Here is a 26,147-nt window from a genome sequence, read left to right on the forward strand (position 1 = left end):
CTTCTTTATTTATATTCAGGGTCTAGAATAGGAACGCTGCCCTTAATATATTAAACATTTTCTATTTATTTTTATTTCTATAAAATTCATTTATTAGGTGAAATGATTATTGCTGGTGATCGTTACCTGCTGACGGAAAAAGAGATCAACATGTATTCGATTGAAATGGTGCTGCACATTAGACGATTGCAGGCCAGCGATTTTGGTGGTTACAAATGTATATCGAAGAATAGTATTGGCGATACAGAAGGCACTATACGATTATACGGTAAGTTTACAATTTAATTTAAATGTGTTTTCAGATTTCTAAAGTATATGAAGGGTGTATCAAGGCTTTTCGCACTAATATTCTGCAGTTCAATAAAAGATTTACACCTAATGTGTAAAATTGTAATAAGTAATTTCCTTTAAAAGTTTGTACTATAAATGAATAGCGGATAGAAGAATGGAAGAATCGTGTCTGCGACACAAATTAAATTTAATATCCGTGGCCTGTAGAGCGATTTTGTCAAAATTCGCCTTTGGACCCCATACAAGGTACTATGGAAGTAAGGATCGGTCAGGGAGCACGGGTTATCGTAAGCGATCGTCATAAATTTTTGTAGAACTCGTTTTTTAGCCACAACAATTAACTGGTAGATTTTTTATCGAGAATTTTCTTAAAAATGCACTTTTGGTCCCATACAAATTACTATGGAAAGAAAGATCGCTCGGGTGGCACGGGTTAACGTTAACAGATTGTCATAACATGACGAATACATATAAGGTTTTTGGGTTAAATGAAAAAAAAAATTAGGCGGTGCAAATCCTATCAAAAAAACAAAACAGCCTTCGACAGTAGTGTATGTTCAAAGTTGTTCCGAGCCATGCCTGAATTTGGTAATCCCGTAAAGCTCATTCGGCACTGTAAGATTACATTAACTGCTATCCAGACCTCAGTTAAATTAGGAAACTACCGTAAAACTGCACTTAAACAAAAATGTTGAAATTTTGTGAGGGAGGTAACCGAATGTGTTCTCCGGTATAGACCTACATGGAACTATCGGGCATGTTCTGTCATTCACCTCTGTACCTCACGTGTATCGAATACACCTAAAGCTGTTCTGCAACACACTTTACACCTAATTGGGGTGTATTCCTCACACTGTAATTTTGATGGCGAGAGCTGAGTGAATCCTTATTTTTTAAAGAAACTAATTGCAAATTCCTACAAAAAACTGCCTAGGACTAAAATTTAATGTGTTTTCTACGAGTATTTAAAAAAACATTTAATTTTCTTAACACAATATGATTTAAAAATATATTTTTCTTAAAGTACCAAATTCAACATGTACGCGCTCTTGTAGAAGTTCGTTTCTTTGTTTACCCTGTTTCGTAAACAATCAAACGAACAAAGCGTACATACCCACACACGCATGTGTATTCGTTGATGCGCCAACGCAGACTGATATGTTTTTCATTGTAAATGATCAAGTTTGAAAGCTGTAATAAAGCTTTCCAAAGTTCTTTCGTGAAATATGAAAGCTCTTTTCACGTGAAACACAGAACATCAATTGCTTTCACAGGTGAAGTGCATGTGTGATGTGAAATGGATACACCGTGAATTCCGGAACATGCACGTTTATGTATGTTAAAAAAAAAAAAACAAGTAAAAAAGTATCAGTCGGCTTTGCCGACAGAGATATACTCTCAGCCTATTATGAATTGGAAGCATGGACTTGCCCACGGAAAACATAATATCTCTGTAAACAGGACCACAACGAACAGCATCGGTATACATTTCCAAAGGATCTTTGAACAGAACCTAAACTGCACTTAGACACAAATGTACCCTAAAGAGGCGCCGATATAGGAGATTTTAGAAGTTAAACCAAATTTGGACAAAATATTAGGAGATCCAACGTGTGGACCAATTTAGTTGCCCGTTCAAGAGATATCGTGCATACCAATTTAGTGAAATTTTTTATTATTGGGGGGAAGTACCGGAAGTTTTGGACCGATATTGCCCACCTTCGAACGGAAACTAAGTTTAGACAAAATATGAAGACGCCAAATTTTCTCTACAGCCACTACATATGGTGCGGTGAGTTTTTTACACCTTTCGGGCTGTTTTCTCAACAAGTACGAACTTACCCCTAAAAAAAATTTGCCTTTGTAATTGAGGCAGCGAATGCAAAATGCTTCAACAAAAATCAAAGTGATTGGAGAGCAGGTCCTAAACTGAACTTTCCCGAAATTTTGTGTTGGAGGTACCCGAAGGAGTGGGCCGATTGTGTCCATATTGGAACCTCATCTAAGTCTGGTAGAAATTTCACGATGTGCAAAGTATGGACCAAATCGGTTACCCCTTTCAAGAGTTATCATGCCCACAAATTTTCCGAACATTTTCGAACTTTTGTTGGGGAGGTACCGGAAGGAGTGGACCGATATAACCCATCTTCGAACTTAAACTAAGTTTGGATAAAATATTACGAAGGCCAAATTTTGTACCGAATCGATTGATCCGTTCGAGAGTTATCGTGCGCACCAGCCAAACAGACAGACAGACGGACGGACATGGCTAAATCAACTCTAAATTGTCTGAAACACATATCGTCCAAACATACTAGGGGTATAAAACCATTATTTCGATGAGACACATTATATCCTCCTATATACCCTCGTTAGCATAAATGCTGAGGGTGTAAAAACAAGTAAAGAAGTATCAGTCGGCTTTGTCAGCCTTTGTGAATTGAAAAAATTTTTTCATAAATCTTATGCATTTAGAGGGTTTGGACGTATGACCTTGCCGGCAAAAATATGGAATTGTATTAAAGCTCGAAAGCTTTGCGCGGGAGGTACCTATTAGAATGGACTAAGAGAGTCCATTTTGGAAGTGGATCTTATTTTGGGAGTCATTCCGCCCACCAGTCACTTGGTCACCATATAATTTAGAGCTTTTGGATCATTGTATCAAGAAAGATGGATTTGCCTACGAAAAACATAATATCGCTTTAAAATTGGCCACTAGGAGTACCTTCGGTAAAATTTTCCTCAGGATCCTCGAACAAGGGTCTGCACTTAAACAAAAATGTTGAACATTTGTGTGGATGGTATCCCACGGAGTGGACCAATAGGGCACACTTTTGAACATAAAGTGAGTTTGAACCAAAAGGGTTGCTCGCTAAAATGGTAAGCGCATATTAATGAGATATATTCGAACTTTTGTGGGGGAGGTACCGGAAGGGGTTGACCTTTGAATTTTATCCAATATTCAAAGAAATACCACGATATGCAAAGTGTGGACCAACGCAGTATCTGGTTCGAGAGTTGTTGTGGGCACCAGCCAATACACATGCTGGCCTCAGGGGTTTTTACAGCTTTCGTATGTAGTATGGACTATGGATTAGAGAGCAGGTCCTAAACTGGACTTTTCCGAAATTTCGTGTGGGAAGTACCCGAAGAAGTGAACTGATATAGTTCATATTGGAACCTCATCTATGTCTAATAGAAATTTTACGATGTGCAAAATTTGGGCCAAATTGATTGCTCTCTTTAAGAGTTATCGTTTACACCATTTTACAGAACAATTTAGAACGTTTGTAGGGAAATTTCCCAAAGAAGTACACCGATATGGCTCATCTTCGAACTTAAACTAAGCTAAGGCATAATATTACGAAGTGCAAAATTTGGTTCAAATAGGTTGATCCCTTCGATAGTTGTCGTGCGCACCAGCCAGACAGACGGACGGATGGACATATGTAATTATATCGACTCCAAATTGTTTGAAACGAATTTCGTCCAAACATACACGAAGAGAAGAGATATTGTAGGAGCAATCATATTAATATAGTGTATTTTAAAAAATTAAGTATTCACATTGTTGTTTCGCCCATAATGGCACAAAATATATTGTTGCAGCAACAATATATATTTTCAGATTTTTAAAATACACTATTGCTGATTGCTGATACACTTTCTCTTGTCTGCGTGTACTTGGAGTCTAAAACCATTATTTCGATGAGGCACATTTTTGGTCGTATCAAAATGTATATACCCTCTTTAGCATTAAGGCTAAGGGTATACAAATTTTTGTAGATATAGGTTGACGTTTTGGTATATTTTAGCCAAATCTTCCAACCGATTTGTCGATAATTTTGAGCTCTTATTGATTAAAAACCCCAATACAAAATTTTTTCAGTATAGGTCCCCGTTTAGGTATTGCTCCCAGATACATGGGATTGGTAATAGATTTGTTCGAGTCTAGGATGATCTGCCCCCATAGCCACTTAAGGCTCCTGCAACAAGTCAACTGGGCTGAGTAGAGTAAAAGAGTAGTATATCTCAATCACTTCAAACAGTCCATGTCTTTTGACCGCCAACCTAGGACACAGGCTGAGGAGGGGTTTGACAGTTTCAGTCGATTCCACATCCTCAATGTTATTGTCCTCCCATATGCTGGGAGCTTTCCTGGCCTCACTCTTATACCTATTGAAATTATCCTTGTATAGGTCCGAATCTGCACTAAGTTTGGTGCTGATAGATTTGTTTGTTGTTGCTCGATTTCCTGAGATTCGTTGGTTAGTCTTTAGTCAATCAATCTGATTGAGTTCTTTTACCTGGATATGTTAATGAGCAAGACTCCCAGTAGGTCCTTCTGGGGTTTTATGAGACGGTTACTTTTTACATCTATAAGGAACCGAAAAAGAGCACTCCTCCGATTCCCTCCAGTCGGATGTAGACGTATCCTCCATATTTGTGTGTGTGCCCTATTGCCTCTTCTCTTACCTATTCTTGGAAAGTGGCCGTATTTCCCGTATTAATCAACATAAAATCGAATACGGACTCGCCTCTCACATTGGTGTCACTGCTTTCCCAGTGGATCTCAGTCTGCATCTCAGTACATTACATCAAACTGATTATCTTATCTTTCCGTAGAGAGATTTAATGTCACGCCAGCCAGTATTGGCGGCACAAAGTCACAAATATTTATTTTCCTGTTGAATAGTCCAACTTCGTCTTTGCTGGATTCAAGCCAAGGTCGTTATGGTAAGCCTTGCATCAGTTCAGAAAGGTTAGACAAAAATGTTCCACTGATTAGAATGTCTACGTCATCTGCATAGGCAACTACACTAGTTCCTGGTCTATCAAATTCCTTAAGTATCCCGTTTACCACTAGAAACCGTAGCCCCTAGTGACTGACTTCTTTAAAGAACTCTCTCCAATGTTTGAATTGTCTAAATAGTCTACTTTCCAGCATTCTATAAGTCCAATTGTTAGAATATAGGAAATGCTCAATAGCTCTAGAGCCGAATCGATGTATTCGAGTTTCACATTATTGAACGCTCCTTCTTTGTCTAGAAAGTCGGCCATGACATGATTCGAGTCATTCGACATCGTGTAGCGCTGTTTCAATACATTTCCCTTCTACATTAGCATGTTGAGAGTTTCTTATGAGGTCACGATTTATATAAGATCTTTTTTCATTAAAAATGAAGAAAGACTAATCGATCTCTAGTCCTTCTGCAACACGAGATTTTGTTTCCCAGCTTTGGGAATATGGGTCACAGTTACCGTTAATCACAGACAAGCCCACAAAATCACATTTAGTATCTGATCAAGACAGGCGGTGCTTTCTAAAGCATCGCCGGAGTGACACCATCCGGTCCAGGAGATTTACCGTGTTAAAAGGTGTGGAACGCCTATGAAATAATTGAATTACTTATTAACCTATTAATAAGGATCCTCTCATCAAGTATGTAGGTTCTATTCATATCCAGAAAAGAATTAGCATCATTGCACCCCGGGAAGTGGGTCCTTGTTAGTAGGTCTAGAGCCTCTAAAGCGTAATTCGTCCATCGCTTTGTTTGATGCTCCTGAAATCACCTTACAACATCTAGCCGCTGCATTAACTTCCTCTTGTGCCTCACTAAAGTTTATCCAAAAATTCCTCTTAGCTTTGCCGATCTTATTCGTATACCTATATTGAAATTAACCTTGTAAAGGTCTCAATATGCACTAAGTTTGGTCCTGTTTGCTTTGTTATATGTCCTCCTGCTGGCTTTTCTGAGGTTAGTTGGTTAGATCTTTATTCCACTGAACTGATTGGGTCTTCTACCCGGATATGTTCATGAGCAAGACTTCTCATAGCAATCCCGAAGAACATTCGTGGGTCTTCAACTTGCGTATCCACTTTCCTCCCTGTGTGAAATTCTTAAATAAACTAGATATTTGAATTTCTTCCAGTTGGTCCTTCTGGTGTTCCTAAGGTACTGGAAAGTGTGTCGACCTATGGTCTGAACGGCAGCACTTCTCCCATTCCCCCATTCCGATATTTTTAAGAGGTTTGTGGAAAGTAACCATGTTTCCGTATTGCATACTCGCAAATTATTACTCAATATAAAATCGAATATGGACTCGCCTCTCACATTCAAGTCACTGCTTCCCCAGTGAAAGTGATGGGCATTTGCATCACAGGCCACTATATAAAACTGCAACTACCAATTAAGTTTGCGGGTCTGGTACTTCGTACAGCATATAGACCAGGCATGACCAAAAAGAGAACGGAGAAAATGTGAATGTATTCAAAATATTGGCAACTTATAACAGTTTATAAGTAAGTTTGTATACACGCAAGCTATAAAACAATAACAATTCAAAACATTTGTTTCCTTTTGTACACTCTTTCTGTGGATTCGGGTCGTGTGCATGTAAATTGCCGAAAATCATGGGCACCGCCGTGCCAAATATGACCATGCTTGATATAGACCGAGGTTGACACCAACGACCTTCTTGAGCCTACTTCCAGCCTCACGACTGTCGAATCACCATATACAATTACAGAGATGAATGAGATTTAGACTTTTTTTAGCTACAATATTAGTTCATATCTACCTCATTGAAAGTATAGAATCGTTGCACTGAAAGAAAATTACGTTGTATCAATGAAATTTGTCATTGATTTTGAACCAACGTAAGACTTTATTGTATTAATGAAGAAGTTCCATTAAGTTCCATAAAATAACTTTCATTATTGTTTCATATTATTAATGTGAAATAAAGAATTGTAACTTCTAACTACTTTATTGAATTAAGAAAGAAATATCATTGCGTAATTGAGGAAATTTCATTGGAATAATGAAGAAACTCATTACTATTTAATGAAACTTTTTATGTATTCAATGAACGCTGGTTCAAAATCAATGAAATATTTTTGTTTCAGTGTTAGTCCAGAACTTTATTTTTGTAGAAATAGGGTTGCTGAACCAATGTGATGTCTACTTCAGTTCTGGTAAGGAAGGCGAAAAGTTCGGCTGCCATCTGCTTTGCAGTTATACAGGTTTATTTGCACCACGCAAAGATCATACGTTATTAACTGTGACTTCGGGATGCGGAACCAAAGCCACCCAACCCGGAGCACACTTAGTGTAAATTAATCCATGGAACAGCGCTCCACTACCATGATTAGACAATTAAGCCTGCTAATCGTTGCGGGAGCCCATGCATCAACGAGGCTCCGATCTATTAAAGTCGGTACACTTTGTTAGTTCGCGACAAGATCCCTCCTACTTTCTCAGCCGGGACCAAATAATTTGCAATCAACAAAAATTCAAAAAATTCACTGAACCAGTATTTCGTCGCCAATGTTCGTTCTATGTGGCTCATACGAAAACTCGTAATGTAAATAAGGGCGATTGATCCGGCCTTACAACAGCTACATAACTTTAGCCAATGACTGATCAAAAAAATTTAGGTGTTTGTTTAGTAACTATCATAAACTATGAACTTAAATATTCCACTGACATATCCAATCTAGACGGATAAACTCCACAATCCTATATATATTGAAAGAATGCCACTTGGGCGTGTTTTTTGGAATTTAGTTCCGTTATCGAGGGAAATATGGCAAAATAAATAATAGCATTGTAATCATCAGTCTTTTTAGTTAACAAACATTGTTCCACAACATCCCATACGGGACAAGGGAGACTTCTTTCATATCAATGAGTGCACCCCGATTCAAATTTAGCTCAATGATATGGGATCTACTGTTTATCGCCGAGTCCGAACGGCGTGTCTTAAGACACCTCTTGTGGAGAAGTCTTTTAAGTTGGTCACCATAAAATCTTTTATGTCATTATTTCAAGAAGTATGGACTTGCCTACCACTGGCAAAAATTCGAAATCGATTCCCAAACAGCACTAACAAATTTTTGAACCATTTTCCAAAAAGTACCCATTATCGAATTTTGTAACTTTTAGTACAGTACCCATAATAAGCATTTCCATAACTATATCTTCCTTATCTCAACTCACCAGCATCACAATAACACAGCAACGTTGAAGCACCGTCATACGATTTCGTTTAACTAGGTACCTTTCTTTTTTTCTTTTTACAGAAATGGAAAGACCGGGAAAGAAAATTCTTCGGGAAGAAGATATGAATGAAGTAACGGTAAGATTAACTCACTCTTTTCTAAATAAAAAATTGAATTGTTCTCATGAACTATTTGTTTTAAATATATTTCTCCCTAAATTTCCAATATCTAATTTTCTTTATAGAAAAACGAAATTGTCCTCAAGGAAAACCGCCATGAAGACGGTGCAAGAAATCAAAATGGTCGCCTGTACAAAGAACGCAGCGATAATACCCTTTACAATCATCACAATTCGGCATTACCACAAATGCGGTCACCTTCGATGCCATTGATAATTGTATTAATTACACTAATATTCTTATTAGCGTCAACACGTACACTTAACGATATCGGCGGTCATAATCAGATTGTCGATGACAGGCAATGGCGACAACAACAGACGTCGTCGTCGGCGGCAATAAAATTGGCGCAGTACATAAATGGATTATAGCTCAATTGCAATGTAATTAATCATAATTAGTAAGCAAATATGTATATGTATATAAATTAGACAACAACAAGAAAACCAACAACATTTTCCTAAGCCCCCATTCCCTCATGTAATTGTAGTTATTGTCATTGTTGCTGTAGTTGTGTTTAACAACCAGAGGTAAAGACACAAACTCATACACTGCGGTGATAATAACTACAACTGGTAGTTATCACTACCTTTTTCATCGCACCCTCTAGGCAAAATGTAACCACAACAAACAATCTCATTTCCCTTAACATGGTCTCCCATGCTCCAAATCCTTCATATCGACAAACTAACAATAATAAAAGTCAATAATAACTAAACAAATTAAATAGGAATGAAAAAATAAATACTAAATATTATGAATAAATAACAACAACAAGAACATGAAATACGAAAATACAACAAGTGAAAATTACAAACAAGCAGATACCACCACCGCCAACAAAACGAACAGGCTATCAATTATTTGCACGAATACATTTACAGTTGGGGGTCTTTTGAATTATGACTGCTAGTTGAGAGTTCTGAGAGAAGTTTTGAAATAAACCCAAACGGAAACAGGTCGACCATAGACTTTATAAATAAAGGACGAGTTTCAAAGATATCTTTCGGTTTTATATGAATCTATGGCCTCCAAAAAGACATTGTGTACTTATTTCCTTAAATGGAACGTGATTACTAACGACAAAATATATATTTTTCGTCCGTAATTAAATTTCACACTAATTACAAAAATAAAAAAATATTTCTTTAAAGCTGGAAACTTACAATTATGTTTAAATATGCATGTGTATGTCTTCCTCGTTTCTTACTAGCAGTGACAATTCAATGACCACAGAGATAATGTACATTACGTGTGAATGACTTAATCAAGTGACAAATACAGTAGTGGGGGAAATAAAATAATAACTATCCCATTAACAGGATATTTATGAAAATAATTAAATGATAAAAACAAAAATAAAATATGGAGTACTAATGGAACAGAAAAAAACACTCAAACTAACATTTGTAATTATCACATAAAAAAGCTTAGTAACAGTTTGAGTTTTTCATTTTTAGACCCCGTTCCGCGTTGCTGACCCGTCGTAATGATTTTTAATGACAACTTTTTGTGCACTTTATGTTTGACAATACAAAAATATGTATTTTCTACTTTACTTCTTCGGTCCATTGTCAAACCGAGGATGATTTTAAATTTTTGAACAGATTTTGCCTGTAAGCTTTCTTTTACTGACTTTGACTGATTATTTGGCCTATTGATGCTGTTTGGGATTTATTATCGTCGATGTGCCCTGTCTTTATCTTAAAGCGATCTAACTACTTACTTAATTAGCTGGCTCATTACAGAACATTTGTTCCATAGGCCGAACTAAGAAAAGGTCTCCATTTCTCTCTATTTGCTGCTCTGGAATACCGCGCCTTTTCATCTCATCATCCACTTGTTTGCGCCATCTATTCCTTGGCCTGCCAATTCTGAGTGCACCGCCAAGCGGTCCGTATTTGTACGCCTTTTTAGCGGGTTCATCATCTCTCATTCTTATGATATGGCCTAGCCAACGCAATCGCTACATCTCGATACGTTTAACAATATTGATGTCGTTGTATAGCAGATACAGCTCGTGGTTCATGCGACGTCGATATTCACCGTCAACGCAGATTGGTCCGTAGATCTTTTGAAGAATTTTTCTCTCAAACACACCAAGCACTGCCATGTCTGCTTGCACAAGTGCCAAGGCTTCGGAGCCATACATCAGCACGGGTAGTATCAGTTTTTTGTAGAGCGTTATTTCTGTTTGACAAGATGTGGCTTTGTTTTTAAACTGCTTACTTAAACCAAAGTAGCATCTGTTGGCCAATACAATTCTTCTTTTTATTTCACAACTGATGTCGTTTGTTGTGTTTACGGAGGTGCCGAGGTAGACGAAGTCTGTTACTACCTCAATATTATAGGAACCAACTTCCACAGTCGCACAGTGCGAAATTTGGGAAGTTTAGTGGAACTTTAAGGGATTTTCAAAGTTCATGAAATTAATTAAACTTTTATTGAATTCGTTAGCTAAGTACTCCACTGCAAATGGTCCATACTCAGTTTGCCGATTTACTCCACCAAATTACTTAAAAATGCACTTAAAGTTGAATTTTTTTAAATAATTTTTGTTTTTGTAAGAAATGTATTTTTTATTTCATTAAAAAATGGAGTGGCGCGGACAAATGGTAAGTCAGTATGCCATGATTTATTTTTCTTAATATTTTGCAAAACAATTATAATATTTTACACTTTAAAAAAATGCAAAAAAACCTTACTGTTTTGCTGCAATTTTAGTCGGAAAGAAGTGATTTTTTAAGTTTTCAAAATTATAATTTTTTATTTTGCGTGGACATTTCAAAAGAGAGTTCCGTGCATTCACGTGTTAAGATATATACAATCTGAAAGATTGGATTCTCCTCTGTTCTCAAAGCTATAAAACTGCTGCGGTATCGCGCAGTCTTTGGAGATATTCAAGATTTTCTAAAAAGGCTTCGGGAATTTCATTCAGTTGCATTTTCCAAAAATTGAAGGTAAACGCGACAATGAACGCCATTGTTGACTGTTTTTTGAAGAAATGGACTCACTAGTTCTAACAATGATAATTTCTGTATAATTAAGAAACCTCTCGCAATTTTTCTAAATGTTGGTGATTTACATATAGTGCAACATTTTTAGATGCTGTGGTGCATATACCAAAATACGTTAAAAATTTTAATGCAGTGCAGACCTGAACTTGATCTGAAAGACATTATTAACAAAAATAATGGTATAGACCCGCTGAATAGACCAATAAACATTATAGATACAAATGAAAACAAAAAATATTGACATCTTACTCCTTAATAGATGTGTAGGGTTGTGGGGCTTCACCCAGAAGTGGACCTATGTTGACAGCTTTTGTGGGAGGAGGTATTTTATTCGCTAACATCTTAAAATTTACATTTGCATCAAAATCGGCTGCAATTTTTGTCTTTAACCTTTAAAATACCCAATATGAGGGAACCAGGCATGTGGGGGCTATTCCAAAACGCGAACCTATATTGAAAATATTTTGTACATATGTTTTCTATCCGCTAAGAACTCAATATACCAATTTGCATCAAAATCGATTGAAAAATGAATGTAAAACGTAAAAACGGGAGCCACCTTTACATGAGCACTACAGGAAACCGCGGGTTTATATGGCCCAAATTGAGCCCCACACTGGCCACTAATATAAGAAACATTTGTACAAAAATTTAGGAATCTAAACCTTTTCCTTTAAAAGTTATTAGTAAAGTTCCGCTAAAGTGCTCATATTTTGCACTGTGAGTCGGTCCGAGCTCAATGGACGTATTGCGCGTCGACACATCAACTTGGTCTTCTCACCGTTTACCGCCAGACCCACTTTAGCAGATTCTCCTTCGACCCTCATAAAGGTATCAGTTACTTCTCTTACTGATCGGCCCATGATGTCTAAATCATCAGCATAAGCAAGTAACATGTGGCTATTGGTGCCACTTCTTTTGACATTTGCCTCTCGTATAACCCTTTCCAGCAGGATGTTGAAGAGATCACACGAAAGGCTGTCTCCTTGTATGAAACCTCTTTTGGTACCAAACTCTTCGGAGAGGTTCTTTCCTATTTTAACTGAGGACCTCGTGTCAGTTAAAATCATTTTAGAAAGCCGAATGAGCTTTGCGGGGATACCAAATTCAGACATGAAGTACTACATTGTAAATTAATCCGCCAATTTTTAAGCAGATGTATGCGTAATTTTTGCATATATAGGTTTTTTTTTAAATATCGCATAAGGGAAGCTCTTCGCCCCATCTGGAATTCAATAAAATATGTAGCATGTTTTCGGGGGCCATCCATGTACATTCCCTAACAATTTTAGGAAGTCAGTTTAGTAGATTTTTTAGAAAAACTTTAAATTGAAATCGAAAATTTAAAAAAATTCTAGAAAATGTCAGGAACATCGGTTCAGTAGTTTTGTAGATATAACATATTTTAAAAAGTTGGCGTGGTCACGTCTTTGGGTCCTAAAAAAAGTAGGTAAGATAGGAGACACAACCACAATTGTCTTGCAAACTAATTTTCAAACCCATACATTCGTATTTATTTTAAATATAGTGGGGAAGTACCCCGCCCCTTCCGAAACTAAATTTGTAGTCTACTTTCACCGGTGTTCATCCATTCCAGTAGTTTTTGCGGAAAAAATTAAAACTGAAAAAAGTGGGCATAAAGTGGGCGTGGTCAAATTTTCTTTCCATAAAAACCTAATTTGGGTTATCGCGAACATTTCAAGTAATCCAAATCGGTCCAGCCGTTCTCCACTGATGTCATTACCAACGAACGACTTTTGATTTTTATTTATATAGATATAGCATCCATTTTAGCCGGGGCCATCACTGTACATTCCCTGAAAATTTAAAAAAAATAGTTTTTGTAGAAAAGATACAAATTTAAAAAATGGAAAAAGTGAGCGTAAAAGTGGGAGTGGTCAAATTTTCTTTGCATAAAGACCTACATCGGGTTATGGCGAACATTTCCAAATCGGTCCAGCCGTTATCAGCTGACGCCATTTACAACGAACGACATTTTATTTTTATTTATAAAGATAAGTCAAACACTGTAAAACAATAAAAGCCGACAATTCGATTTCTGATTTATAAAAATTATTTTAAAATAATCTAAATCAATTGATTGCAATTTGAAATCCCGCGTATACAGAACCTTCAAAAGTTGAGAATGGAGTTTTTGGCCACAAGAAAATTGTAACCGCGAAACAATTTCAAAACGATCCGTGAGAAGGGAGACTTCTCTCATATCAATGAGTGCACCCCGATTAATATTAGCTACTGTTTATATGGGACCTATTGTTTATCGCCGAGTCCGAACGGCGTGTCTAAGACACCACTTGTAGAGGAGTTTTACATGGCTGAAATACTCAGGAAATGTCGCCAATAGTACTAAGGTTGTTTGCCACCGTTGAAAAAATGTTTGATGTTGCCTAGCCGGGATATCAAATCCACGACCTTTAGAGTGCAAGGCGGGTGTGCATGCCATTGCACCACGGTGGCACCCGAAACGGATTAATACCTTTTTTTAATATCTTAAAAAATTATCGTGTGCCCCATTTTAGCGAAAAATTTTTAACTTTTGTTGGGCAGGACTATGCTTCTAGAAAATATTGGGATATAAAAAATTTGGACCCAATCGGGGGCTCGGTTCTATAATTATCGTGCGTTCCAGGCTGAATAACAGACTGAAGGACAAGCTAAATCGACTTTTATTGTATAAAAGAGTTATGTTCTCGCTAACCTAAAGACTGACGATATAAAACTTGCAAAGTTAAAAAAGGGAATTACAAAGGCCCAACTTTTCATGATCAGGAAGAAGAGAGTCTCCTGTCTCTATCTGAGAATAGCGTGTTAAAACAACATAAGTCATAAATTTGTTTATAGTGCTGACAAACCCTGGTTGAGTTTGGTCCAAGACGTGTCGAAAAAATTCATCCTGATTATTATTATTTTTTTATACCCTCAGCATTTATGATAACGAGGATATATGAGGAAAAGACAAAATTTTTTAGTTTTCCATCGAAAACAAATTAAAATATATGGATATGGATTGAGAAAAAAATGCCTATTCTCAAATCTGTTTGAGATACTAATTTCCGTTATTGCGCGCAAAAGTTATGGCGGTTTCAATTCTGATTATAAGAAAAAAAATTTTAAAAAACGCTACTCATTATATTGAGAAACACTGTTAGTTAATGGTTTCCTATGAACTATATGATCACTGAGGTCCCAAAACTTTAGCAAAGAATTTGCAAATTTTCGCGTAAAATAAAAATATTAAAAAAAATATGTTCGTAATCTAAACATCGATAAGATTAAAATGAATCCAAAACTTTGCAGATCTCTTTAGCGGTTCGCATATAAAAGCAAAACGAAAACTATGTTGAGCAAATTTAAAAAATTTTTGTAAGAAAAATGTTTTTTTTTTTAATTTTTTTTATGAGTTAGTTGAATACAATGTACGAAAAAAAGGTCGGAATTATTCATCTATTTTAGATAAAATTCACGCGAAAACGCACATTTATTATCGTAATCACTTCCCGAATATATGCTAACATCTTGCGGAAGATATAGAAGACTTTCAAATAAAGTTTGGGTTCCTTTAAATTGGGAAAAATTCGCGAAATCCTCAAAATCACTTGATGCGCATGCGGTTTCCCGATGCATCGAATTGTTTTCTTTTCATCTGTACACATTTACCAAGTTTTACTTTGGCGGCTACGATGTAGCATCGTCTACAGTTTAGTGGGCAAAAAATTGTATAACGCTTCTAATTTGCACAAAGTGCACACACTTTTTATGCGTATCCGATTCCACTATCAACCGTGAAAAAATACATGGATCTAAAACTTTTTCAATAAAAGTAAAGTAGTTTTGGGATAAATCGGATACAGTTTCCATACCGCTTAACTTTTTAAACCTCTGTTGCCGCAAAAACGATCCACAGAAAACGCCAATTAATCCTCGATATTTTCAAAAACATTTTTCGCAAATTTTTCAGTTTTTGCAGTAGATCCGGACCGCCGAAAAACTAAAATATCGCGGGGTACCAGCACACTCAAAAGGATTTTGTAAATACTGTACCCAAAAAATAAGTTTTTTAGAAAAAATATCGCACTAAATTTTGACTTTTGACAGTAGATTACTGTGATGCTGAGTGGGCTACATAGTCAATATACGAGTACATATCAAATTATGCGTAATAGCGAGTGCTTTAATCATATGATTGGTTTATTGAAAAGCCCGAATGCGCGTCCAAGTTAAATATAAAATACAAAAAACACCTAAAATCCATTAAAGGTGGATGCAGTGGAAATTTTGAAAAGTGATTTCTATCGAAAATATATGACTCCAAAAATAAGATCCACTTTCATAATGGACTATGTCGGTCCATTCCTTCAAATAGCTCCTCCGCAACGCTTTTGAACTTCAATCCTAATCCACATTGTTGTCGGCAATTTCAAAAGTCCAAAAAAGGGCCACAAAGTTCTGAAAAGACTCTAAATACATTTGATTTATCCGTAGATGAAAGTTTCCATTCCCATAGGCTTGGGGTTATTTCTGTTGGCAAAGCCGACTGATACATGTTTACTTGTATTTCAGGAACAGACTTCATATAGGGTCCTGCTGTAAAAAAAACAAATGGACACCAGTCGTTCGTAGAATTCAGGAATATCAAGTCCATACCGTAGAGTGGAACAGGGAATTCCCCATGGCGGGGTGATATATGAGTATTCCGCATCTCCCGACGTCATTGTGATCGTAACGTATGCTAACGATTGTACGATCTTCGTGTCAAGTGACTGTCCGAATGTCATTCGAGAAAGGCTAAACCACCAAAAGGCCACTAAAACTACGGTCCATCTGTTAACCACGTCCATGTGGTGAGAACAGAGTTGAATGTCATAGCAGAATTCCGACCACAAACTACCATAAAATTCACATTCGATAGCATATGGTTAAAAACAATTTTCTTTACAATTCCATTTGAAAGAAATTAAAAAAAAATTTGCGAACACATCTAAGATTTTTGGTACCGACTTTAAGGGAAAAATTCTGGTTTCAAATCTGTTCGCGTTCACAGAATTGGAGATGCGCGCAAAAGTTATACCGGTTTATATTATCTTATAAGGAGCAAATATTTTAAAATGTATTATTTGTTGTATTGAGAAAATGTATGCATATATCAGTAACAGCATTTGATATCCATCCGTCGATTCACCATAATTTCTAAAAAGTTGTTTTTATTATCGCGAAAAATCAAAAAAATTAAAAAAATCTGTGAGCAAATCTAAATTATACTGCCGCAGGGTCCGTCTAAACCTCTAAAAAATACATTAAAAAACGTAAAAAGTATGAAATCAAAATTATAAACATTGGCTTTATAAATGTCGTATTATAGCAACAACAAAAGATAAAAAAGTCGCTTGATGCGCATCCAATGTTGGATACAGCGAATCAATCTCTTTTAATAACTATGCATATTTCGATCTTTCACTCTGCGGACATTGTGTGCCGTCAGTTGCATCTCACAATGTCAAAAACCTTAAAGTGGGTAAAAGTCGGGCAATGTTCATACGATTGTAATGCGCATCCGGTTTCATTAGCACCCATCCAAAATACGTCAATATAAATCTATTCCAGATAGAATTTTCAAGAACCGCGGATGTACCTCCACATTTTATTTTGCCTATAAGATCCATACGAGGGCTGCACGAAAACTACCTGGGCTAGGCAACACCGCGTATTGCCAGGCGCCATTTGAAATGTGTTTTGGATAGTTTGACTGTTTTTAGCCTAGACTTACTCAGGACAGTTTGTCGTACGACCATGTTAAGCAGGCCATACACTATCAATATTTGTAGTAGCATGTGTAAATTTTTCAAAACATGAAATTGTGTGTGTGAATTTTATGGATTGAGGAAAATCAGGATAGTTTTGACTTTCAAAATGAAACCCAATCAATCCGATGAATATGGTTTATTTTCAAAATTGTCAAAAAGAAATTTTGAAAATAGAAAACAATGTGTTTGGAAAGAAATAAAAAAAAATTAAGTTCATTCTTTTTTAGATGAAAATTTGAAGATTTCGGTTGCGGATTGAAAGCTGTTAGAATGCTTTGCTACACACTTATCAAGCACACACGTACAGAAGGAGTTCATCGGATGGACAAGCCAATTTGATAGTGTATGGCCCGCTTTATGTGTTGTTTATAGTGACTTGAAACAATCACTTTGCAAAAAATGGAATTTAATTTTGTACACTTTCGTCCAAGAATTTTTCACAACATTCGACGTGGATAATAGCCGCAAGAGTGTATCGATCGAATTAAAATTTTGTATGTCAATAAAGGACCATCCTATAGGACTATGAAAAACAGGTTTAATGAATTCAACCGTGTTCGGCACTCGCCAAAAAACGGTGGTCGTTAGGATAGCCCAAAATCGGTCGTTGTGCCAGAAAAAAAATATGGCGTGCACCTAACATTTGATATTGCATAAACACCTGGCCGCAAAAATAGATTTTTCTCGTTAGATCCAGCAATATTGGATAATCGCCCAAAAAGGCTCCTGTGAATTGGTTGACGAAATTGAGCATAAAATCGATCGCTGTGCTTCAAACAACGTTTATAAGATCGTCACAGACGACGAATCTACGATCTATGCTTAGGAGCCTGAAGCAAAGCAGGAATCGGCCGTTTGTAATTCGAATTATTCCATTTTTAATTCGAAACATTTCAACAAACATTTCATTAGAAATTCGAATTATTCCATTTGTAATCCGAATAATTTCATTTGTAATTCGAATTATTCCATTTGTAATTCGAATTATTCCATTTGAAATTCGAATTATTCTAATTGTAATTCGAATTATTCCACTTGTAATTCGAATGATTTCGTGTGTAATTTCAAATAAACAAATAAACAAATGGAATAATTCGAATTACAAATGAAATAATTCGAATTACAAATGAATTTATTCGAATTACAAATGGAATAATTCGAATTTCAAATGGAATAATACGAATTAAAAATGGAATAATTCGAATTACAAATAAAATAATTCAAATTACAAATGAAATAATTCGAATTACAAATGAACTGTTACGAATTACAAATATAATTTTCGAATTATAAATGAAATGTTACGAATTACAAATAAAATGTTTCGATTTGCATCTGAAAAAGGTGTAGAGCATATGTCTACGGTGAAAATATTAACCATTTATTAATCGATTTAAAAAATTTCCTGAGTATTCCCACCATGTGAAACTTCTCCACAACTATTGTCTTAAGACACACCCTTTTGGACTCAACGATTATCCGGGGTATACTCATAAATGTGAGAGAAGTCTGTTTTAGGATGTTTGTGGAATTTTATAAGTAATTATTTATTATTAATAATTAATTATTATTATAGGCAACGTAAGCCAAAATATAATTTGTCGGTCAAAAATATTTTTCTTCTTATTTCACCACTGACGTTGTCTGTTGTGCTTATGGTGGTGTCGAGGTTGACGAAGCCTTTAACTAACTCGAAATTATAGGAATCAACTTCCACAGTTCGACTTGTGTGGACGCATTGCTCGTCGATATCACTAACTCGGTCTTGTTGCCGTTTACTGCCAGACTCACTTTAGCAGATTCTCTCTCGATTTGTTTTAAAGGTATCAGATACTTCTTTTATTGATCAAACCATGATGTTAATGTCATCGGAATAAGCATGTAAAATGGTTCTATTGGTATACATTGTGCCATTTCTTCTAACATCTGTAACTCATATAACCTTATTAAACTGAATGTTGAGTAGGTCACAGGAAAGGCTGTCTCCTTGTCTGAAACATTTTTTTACTGAGTTAGTGAAACGGTCAGAAATGGCGCTACTCCATTTCTCTGATTAAAAGCAGTCAATATTTTGGTTTCGTGTGCACTTTGTATGTGTATTTTGGTCTAGGAGATGTTGCCATCTAAGATGTTGCTCACTAGAAATATGTTTTCAACTCAAGAGAAGTATTTCAGTTGCGGTGGCGTATAATATACACTGTTATGTTAATTTATGTTTTGTATTGAGTATACGCACGTATACGCACAGATTGGACAATTCTTGTTTGAGTTTTAAACTTCAATTAGAAATATATTAATTTATTTTTGGCAAATAAGTACGATACATTATTGACCTTTCTAAGTTATAATATAAGTGTATTAAATATAAAACAAACATTAAATGAAATCAGCTTTAAAACAAATTTTGAAAAGCCCTAAATTTTTATTATTTGCACGTACATTGTAAATATTTTGTTTTCACCAAACAAAAAAAGAATAAATAAAATAAAAATAAAAAACTTAATATCATGAGTTATGTCGAACATATCTTTTCCATTAATATAATGTAAATATATAAACAAAGTTCTGTTAAAATTATAAGTAAATAATTCTAATATAAATAAACACGTACGTAGTTAAATTAATTAGAAACTCCTTGTTAGCTATAATTAATATAAATTAATTAATATAAATACTATATAATTAATATAAATACACATATAATATATATATAGGAAAATAAAATCAAGTATCAACTTTAAAAGACATGAACAAAAAATCAAAGCTCAGAAAAAACGCAACAAATATCAGAAAAATAAAAATCTTTTTTTTTGGAAAAATGTTTTGGAACAAAATGTAAAACTTATACAAAACCAAAACAATAAGGAATAAAATGTATTAGAAATTAATTGCTCAAAGCTTCTATGAAACTAAAAAAAAAAATATTGTGGAAAATATATAGTTAATGTGAGTCTTGTAAACACTTTATATATAAATAATGTGCCAAATATTATTGTTAAAGTTCAAATATGTTTTATTGTATTATTTTAATTTTTAAGTTAGTTTCTTATTTTTTAGTTTGTACAAATAAACATATCCTCAAATCATATCAACCTAAATCCGCTTAATATTTTTTCATCTTATTTTATTGAATTCAAAGACTCTTCTTTTTTATAGTCTACAACGCTCTTGGATGGTTGGAATGATAAATTTAAAAACATCTTTGTGTTTATTTCAGCTTTAGTCCATATTTTGTTGTAATTCAATTGTTTGAATAACAACAAAATATTTTAAAGTGGATATGAAATTGATTAGTTGCGGGCGAAGGGTAGGGAATACTATAGTTTCAGTTGTCACCAAACAACTTCATCAGTTCCCTTTTTCGCCGACTCTGTATCGATAAACAGGTCAATAAAGCCATCTAGCAAATTAAATAAAATGAGAAATTTGCTGTATGGCCCTAAAGCTGTTTACCCTACAATTTGAGTCGAACTAAAGAATTTCATATCCACCACTGTTTTTATGTCGTCTTTGCTTCGCAAAGAATACGAACATAGGAGTGTTGCTTCAATAAGCGGGGGTAAAAACAACAAGAAAGTTGTTTTTGCATTACGCATTGGTCAACAAGGCCGTGCTGATGCCTATTATTGTTGTTGGCGTTTTTTATTGTTGGACTGCAGAATTTTACATCTTTGTGTTTATTTCAGCTTGAGTCCATATTTTGTTGTAATTCAATTGTTTGAATAACAACAAAATATTTTAAAGTGGATATGAAATTGATTAGTTGCGGGCGAAATTGATTAGTTCGACTCAAATTGTAGGGTAAACAGCTTTAGGGCCATACAGCAAATTTCTCATTTTATTTAATTTGCTAGATGGCTTTATTGACCTGTTTATCGATACAGAGTCGGCGAAAAAGGGAACTGATGAAGTTGATTGGTGACAACTGAAACTATAGTATTCCCTACCCTTCGCCCGCAACTAATCAATTTCATATCCACTTTAAAATATTTTGTTGTTATTCAAACAATTGAATTACAACAAAATATGGACTAAAGCTGAAATAAACACAAAGATGTAAAATTCTGCAGTCCAACAATAAAAAACGCCAACAACAATAAATTTAAAAATTTAAAAAAAAAAATCCACTGTTCTTAAAACACCCAGCAAAATTTATTTGAAGTTGTTCCTTGTGAAGTAGTGATTGAATAGCTTTTTTTGAAGCAGTCCACGTAGAGTCATGAAAAATGCAGTCCGTTCTTCACATTTTGACAATGTCCGATTTGAATCCATTTCATAAAATTTTCACATTTTAGAAATTTCAAAATTTAAAAAAAAAAAAAAAATAAAAAGACAAAGAACATAATTTGTTTCTTGTTAATTATAATAACAGCAATATGTTTGCATCCATAAAAAGTAATTTATATACAAAAAATAATAAAAGTGATTTCGAACTACATCTTTGTTTGTAGCCAAAGAAGTAGTTGAATCATATGTTGTTGTGATTTATTCACTACAAAGAACTAATGCAAATGTGTGCTGTGTAAAAATCATGACTTCTTTCACGTAAAAAGATGTAGTCCGAAATCACTTGCACTCATGATTTAACTACTTCATTGGCTACAAACATTTTGCTGGGCATCTACTCACTCATCTACGCAGCTTACAATTTTCCGACTACCACCTAAAAGGGTGTGTGTTTTAAAAATACAAAATCTATTTTCGTTTCAAACTCAACTTTTTATTTGTTTTGTCAATATATTTAATTGTATTTTAAAACCAAAAAAATCATCTAAAATAAATATACGTACGAATAAAAAATTAGTATAATAAATGTTATGATATATGAAAAAATAAATATTAGCATATCGTTAAGTTAATTAAATTAAAATATTAAACATACAAAAAAGAAAAAAATATTAAAAATATTTATTGAAGCTCAAAAGTGGTCAAAAAGATTTAATATTTTATTAATTCTTCTAACTGAAAATAAATATTTCTAACAAATATTTCAAAAATAGTTAATATTTAATGACCACTACTGATGCAAAGAAAGCGAGAAACCTATTATTAAATGTCTATAAAATAAGTTGTTAATTGCGCATATCCTCAAAAAAATAAAATCCCTTCTTAAAACCAAAACCCTGTTAGGATTTATAAATTATATTTATAAAACATATTAGTATACCAACAAAAAAATATAAAATAAACACAAAAAGAAAACTAAAAACAAAATATACTTTAACATGATAATGGCATTCAAAATGGCTATCAATACAAAATTAAATTCAAGTGGGCATAAAATGGAAAGTTCGTGTTAAAAATAATCATTATTATTACATACAACAGCAACAACATCAACAACCGCATACATTTGACTATACAAATAAAACGAAAACAAAACCTAAAAAACTTGCTGCATTATGATAATACAAAAGTCATACCAAAATATGGTTAAGTAGGTATACTCACATATACATACAGACATAAACTAAATACTATATTTACATTAATGTTAGCCATATCTACATACATACAAATATCGCAAGAGATGAATAAAAAACAACACAAAAAAGTATTATTAAAATTAATTATTTATAAATTGTAAATAATATTTGTATTTGTAACATAATGAAGAGAAGAGAGTATGCAAAAATAAAACAAAATAACTTAAAATATAAACAAATTGAAATGCAGACAAAAAGGAAACGAAATGAAACTAAACTAAATATTATATTATATTAAATATATAATTTATTGAGATGGAATGAAAAAAAAAAATAAAATAAAAATAATTACAGAAAAATAAAAATGTATTGTTTTGGTTTTTTTCATTGAATGGATAACAGGTCGTTGCGATAAAAATAAGAGGTAAGTCGACAATTTTTTTGTTTCGATAAGGAGAAGATACATTACTCTCGATCTTATTTTAATCGTCATGGGACCATAGATTTGTGTTTAAAATTTTAAAATAAAAGATTACAAGAATATAATTAAAACAATCAATATTTTTTTATTTTTTTGTCGGTTAAAGCCCTAATATTTAGTAGAAGAACGGCTTTCTTTGAGTTCATGTAGTGTAACTAATAATGAGTTACATGTAGTAACACCCGGCAAAAATTCCTATAGTCAAATAACATATTTATGATGTGCTTTTTGGTAGCCATAAATACTTGTATATCAACCTACTAACCCAGCATTTTATCAAGTGTCCACAAATAAGATAAACCAGTGAGCAAGAGCTATAGTATGGTTGGGGCCAACTATATGGCCCCACTACCCATGTGCATAAGATTTTTACAGGTAAGCATTTTTATTAGGGAATATTATCTGACTACCACCAAACTTATTCCTCTTTGGGACCACCATTAGCCAACAAAATTTCCTGACGATTAGATCAAAATTGCGAGCATTACCGAATATCGCCTACATATTTTACATTAATGTAAATGTGGTATTTTCTTTTTCCATTTGCCGTTGGAATACTCCTATTAGAAGCTGATAAGGGAATGGTGATCTCCTCAGATGTGTACTTCGGTACGGAAAGTCTCTCATCGCCACTCACTTGGGAATGTCCAGAGATGATTCATTTGCTGAATTTTCCAAGCAGCCCACTACTTCCGATTTTAAATCAAGAATTCCCTGGTAATATCGTACAGACAACCGTTTGTCGATAGCTAGAGTAAGAAGGCGACCCGGCCTAGAAGGTTTCGTTGGCAATCCTAACGCTAGGATCGGATGTTGTGGTCTAATCAGCCTCACATCTTAAAGGAAACCGATTGCAACGTAGTGTCTGTTTCCACATTGGGCGACTACAAACAGCGTCTATCCTCCAGAAGAGCGGCTGAATTATAGAAGGAAAACTATATACCCATCAGAAGGCAACGGGAAACCACTGATGTACCATCCCTTGAAAATCATGTAATTATCAATACCACGCAAAACATATACTCGGCGTATGTGAAACATGGTGGCCAGAAGCAGGTGAATTTCTATCCCAAAATTTTAAAATTTATTACTCGGGAAACCTTAACAGAAACCATAGAAACGGAGTTGCAATAATTGTCATAGTCCATATCGCCAAATGTATCACAAGTGTTATTTTAAAATCTGACAAGACCATGATGATAAAAGTAATGGCCAAGCCACTTAGTATAAATATTTTGCAAGTATATGCTTCTACAGCTGACAAAACCAACGCAGAAGTAGAACTCTTTTATAATGAAATTGGTGAACTCCTTACTTACTTCCTTAGCTGGCCCATTACAGAACATTTGTTCCATAGACCGAACTAAGAAAAGATCTCTACCGCGCCTTGTCATCTCTTCATCCACTTGTTTGCGCCATCTATTACTTGGCCTGCCAATTCTGCGTGCACCGCCAAGCGGTTCGTATTTATACGCCTTTTTAGCCGGTTCATCATCGCCCATTCTTATGATATGGCCTAGCCAACGCAATCGCTGCATCTCGATACGTTTAACTATAATCATGTCGTTGTATAGCAGATACAGCTCGTGGTTCATGCGACGTCGATATTCACCGTCAACGCAGATTGGTCCGTAGATCTTTCGAAGAATTTTTCTCTCAAACACACCAAGCACTACCATGTCTGCTGGCGCAAGTACCCAGGCCTCGGAGCCATACATCAGCACGGGTAGTATCGGTGTTTTGTAGAGCGTTGTTTTTGTTTGACAAGATGTAGCTTTATTTTTTAACTACTTACTCAAACCAAAGTAGCATCTGTTGGCCAATACAATTCTTCTTTATATTTCACAACTGATGTCGATTGTTGTGTTTAAGAAGGTGCCGAAATAGACGAAGTCTTTTACTACCTCAAAATTATAAGAACCAACTTCCACAGGTGGTCCGAGTTCAATGGACGCATAGCGCGTCTACACCATCAACTTGGTCTTCTCACCACTTTAGCAGATTCTCCTTCGACCTTCATAAAGGTATCAGTTACTTCTTTTACTGATCGTCCCATGATGTCTATATCATCAGGATAAGGAAGTAACATGCGGTGGTGTAGATTGTGCCACTTCTTTTGACGTTTGCCTCTCGTATAACCTTTTCCAGCAGGATGTTGAAGAGATCACACGAAAGGCTGTCTCCTTGTCTGAAACCTCTTTTGGTACAAAACTTTTCGGAGAGGTTATTTCCTATTTTAACTGAGGATCTCGTGTCAGTTAAAGTCATTTTACAAAGCCGGATGAGCTTTGCGGGGATACCAAATTCAGACATGGCTTGGAATACCTTTGAACGCAGCAGACTGTCGAAGGCTGCTTTATAATCAACAAAAGGTGTCGATCTGCATCTCTTGGGTCTTCTCCAGGATTTGCCGCAGCGTAAATATCTGGTCAATGGTGGACTTGCCAGGTCTAATGCCGCATTGGTATGGTCCAATTGTCTCGTTGACCATAGGCTTTAGTCGTTCGCACAATATCCGTGACACGATCTTGCAGGCAATAGGGAGTTCAATTATGCCCCTATAGTTAGAGCATACAGCCTTATCTCCTTTCTTGTGAACGCGGCACAGGATACTTAGGTTCCAATCGTCGGATACTCGTTCTTCCTGCCAGATGGTGCTAACTAGCTGATAAATACACCTTATCAGCGTGTCGCCTCCGGTTTTGAACAGCTCGGCTGGTAAGCCATGGGTTCCTGCTGCCTTATTATTCTTCAGCCGATTTATTGCTATCTTTAACTCATCTTGGCTGGGCGGTATACATTTAATACCAACTTCTGGGATTGGGTCTGTGGTATTTTCGTCGTCTTCGCTGCTATTGGATACCAACAGTTTTGAAAAATATTCCTTCCATATCCTGAGCACACTATCTGTATCAGTTACCAAATT

The 26,147-nt window shown here is 35.1% G+C and overlaps 1 pseudogene; it reads left to right on the plus strand.

The window, feature by feature from the left end:
• Positions 1-8,846, plus strand: part of LOC141398444 (uncharacterized) — a 266,339-nt pseudogene extending 257,493 nt beyond the window's left edge.
• The last annotated feature ends 17,301 nt before the right edge of the window (positions 8,847-26,147 follow it).

This window comes from Musca autumnalis, unplaced genomic scaffold, assembly GCF_047663935.1.
Source record: "Musca autumnalis isolate F117 unplaced genomic scaffold, ASM4766393v1 scaffold_3, whole genome shotgun sequence".
Classification (NCBI taxonomy): Eukaryota; Metazoa; Arthropoda; class Insecta; order Diptera; family Muscidae; genus Musca; species Musca autumnalis.